Source organism: Dysidea avara, chromosome 12 (genome assembly GCF_963678975.1).
Source record: "Dysidea avara chromosome 12, odDysAvar1.4, whole genome shotgun sequence".
Classification (NCBI taxonomy): domain Eukaryota; kingdom Metazoa; phylum Porifera; class Demospongiae; order Dictyoceratida; family Dysideidae; genus Dysidea; species Dysidea avara.
Genome location: NC_089283.1, coordinates 24,132,377 through 24,135,917, shown reverse-complemented (window position 1 = coordinate 24,135,917; position 3,541 = coordinate 24,132,377).

The window sequence follows — 3,541 nt, the reverse complement described above, 5'->3', positions numbered from 1 at the left end:
GAAATAACTGTGTAACTAACTGTGCACGTGAAAGGCTGAATTTTGAAGTTCCTCAGGATGAAAATCATGCTCATTTATGTTTTTAAATTGTCACGTATTTTTTGACTAAAATGTATATTTTTGCTTTTACAGGAGACATGTGCTCTACAATAAAACATGAGCTGCTGCTACTACTTGAGTCACTGTCAAGAAACCAAAACATCCATTCTTTCTTCTTACAGATTTGTTTATAGGAATACCAAACACAGATATTGTTACACATACTGACTGGTACATAATAATATGAATTTATCTAGCTACTGGCTTTGTAAAATTAAGCGTAAAGGTGTCTATGGAGTGCAGAGCATTCAGTGGCAGCCCAGAGTCAGAGTATGGCAATGCAAGGTTGTCAACATTCCTGAAATAGCTTTTTGTGTGCATATGGGTAGATGACAATGTTAATTAATTACCTTGGATACTGTCCTACTTAAAGGAACAAAAATGTGACACACAACTGGATCATGAGGTACTTGATTGAGTAAAACAAACTTTATAGACCAATGTAAATGTAAAGCTGGTCACAGGAACTAACTATTAATTTTTAATTTTAAGACAGCAGGATTTGGTTTATGGTTTGTCACAACACAAGAGGATGTACTAAGCCAACTCCCTTTTCAGTTAGCAAAAAATTTTAAGCACAAACACTTACTCACTGTTAACAATGGCGTGCAACACAGTAGGGGTTGTCATCCATTTAGAAATGTTGACATTCTTAATTTATTTTTGTATAGATATTGTTATTGTTGTAATTATGTAATTGATTGGGTGTACAAGCTGAGCTTTACCCTGTACCTTAATCATAATCATAATCGACACACCTCTCATGATCATGCCAAATGTTGTAAAGGACTGATCACACATCGTGTTTTATGCATCCTGGGATCTTTACAAAACTTCTCAGTAAAATGTGGTACTGTCCCAACTAATGAACACTTGGTCACATAGTTGCTTGTGTACTTTTATTGCTTATAATATGTTAAACAGTCATTGAAAAATTCTACCATCATGCAGGAGTCGTTAAAATAATGTTAATTGTCTCTTTGTCATTTACGTGTCTTCCACTAAAAACTGTTCCTTACAATGGTGTTATACCTGATGACATCGTTTTATCTTCAAATTTTCCAGCTGTTGTTTTTTTGACCTGTTGTTGTTTAGTGATTAGATATTGTATTTTTATTTGTTTAATATCTTTGTTTTTGTAAGTCTCACATGTCATTGTACTTTAATTGTAATGTTGTGTGTGTTTGTGTGTAGTGTGCGTGTGTGTGTGTGTGTGTGTGTGTGTGTGTGTGTGTGTGTGTGTGTGTGTGTGTGTGTGTGTGTGTGTGTGTGTGTGTGTGTGTGTGTGTGTGTGTGTGTGATGCTCCAGTAAAGGAAAATGGCTATGCTGATTACTGTGAGGTTAAAATAAAAATTGGATTACTAAAATACTGCAGACCATCATCAGAAACTTGATATACAGCAGCATCGGTGCAGACAAAGAACTTTATAGGTTTTAATTCACAATACCTTCAAATGCATTTTCAATTGCACGTAGATAGAAGGTGGTCATAACATTGTTTGTTCTAAAACTATTTGTGGAGCTTTATCAGGTTCAACCCAAAGTTGGTGCCTACATTGCTACAAGTGGTATTAACCACTAAACGAAAAGAAGTTACAGCCTTTCAAGAGGGATTGATATCTCATGGGTATGATTTGTGGTACATAAAGCAAGAGTACATAATAAAAAAATACGCAGTGATTTGTACAGGCTGCATTGGGAGTTAGACACTCTCCCTCCCTACTTTTATTATGCCTGATAAAAGGTATAGGATTATACAGGATGCTTGGCACAATGGTGAGATATCAGTGTACAAGTCAAAGAAGAAGAGCTCTGTAAAAACCGAAGTGTCCTCTGGACAACAAAAATGTTCCAATATAGACACCATTATCACCATTAGTGTCAGTATTGGGACATTTTGGTGTGCTGTGGACACTTCAGTTTTTTACAGTGAGGTGATCAATTTCAACATGCACACTGGTGTTTGTTCCTTACAGTTTAGAAGAGTTTTAATGATGGATGTTCTATTAGAGTAGCTGGTTGATTGTTCTATTAGAGTGTTTCTGTTTTTAGCAGCTTTGCCTCTAAAATATAATATTGACTCCTTTTTGTTTCTCTTCCATTGCCAATGTATGCGTAAGATGCAACATTGCACTTGTACTGTAACTTCAGCCAGCACATGCATAAGTAAACTTTTTGAGGGGCCCTAAATCCGTAACCTGTTCAGCTATCTAACTTTATAAATTTGTGAATGATAATTTTTTTTCAATCACAAACACTAGTTGCATGGTGAGCATTGCAATAGTACAACTGATCGTTCTATTATGACTGCACTATTAGAGTATTAGCATGACTTGATCACAATATGCAACAGTCTATAAAGAAATGAGGAGACAGCCTTGCGATACACAGATTTGTATAGTAAAAAAATTCACATAATGACAATATACACCGTGATATGGTTTAGAGTATAAACAGATCAAATTACACATAATATACTACAAAGGTGGATTATAGCAGCTACCACATCACAAGCACACACACTGTACATTGACATCACAGCACTAGCGTCATTGATTTCTTCTACTCTAAAGAACGGTTCAGTCCTAGCATTTTGATCACACTTCAGATGAACGGTTGAGCTCTTTCTACCATTACTATACTGCAGACTGACTTGTCCATCTCTGGCAGTCACAAATGTACTACTGTTAGCAGAACTATATCCGATAACTTTACTGCCATCTCTCAAACACACAGACTGGTCACCACAATCAGGGGAGGTAACAGGGGTACAAGGGTGTAGTACATTGCTGCTGATGGTGATGTTTGGTCCTGCGTAGGACTTGTTGGGCTGTCCAGCGCATGAAGGTTAATTGGGATTTCTCCCCTCGGGTCTGCACATGTACAGGTATTGACATTGATACAGGATGACACATATCTCTGACACTTTCCAGGACAAGCACGCAATGAATAGAGTTTGAAAGTATAAAGCAGCCAAGAATCTTCTCCAACTAGTTCAAATCTTCCATAAATACTCTCGTCACAAATCAATTCAATGTAAGTTGAGCGGAGCAAACCATCAGGTGAGGGAACATTGTGATAAGCAGCAAACAGTGATCCATTGATGTACTCAAACTGCACACCATCAAGGTTATATCCGTAAGCACTATATTGGTATTGCTGGCATACAGCCACACCCTGACATCCTTTGTTGTTAGTAGACACATCAAAGTCATCACAGGGATTGTAGTAAAAATAGTAGTAAGTACCCGTACGTGCCATAAGGAGTCTTGCCAGAGATCTTAAATCTCGGATTAGGTCTGCCTTCTACCAGACTGCGTAAGTTAATTATTTCTCCATCATCGCGCTTGCACGAGCTGACTCGTCTAACTTCGCAAATTTCCTCGTCTCTCTCCAGATGAAGGTATTAGCATGGTGTGCACAACAGTAGCAACTTGCAGG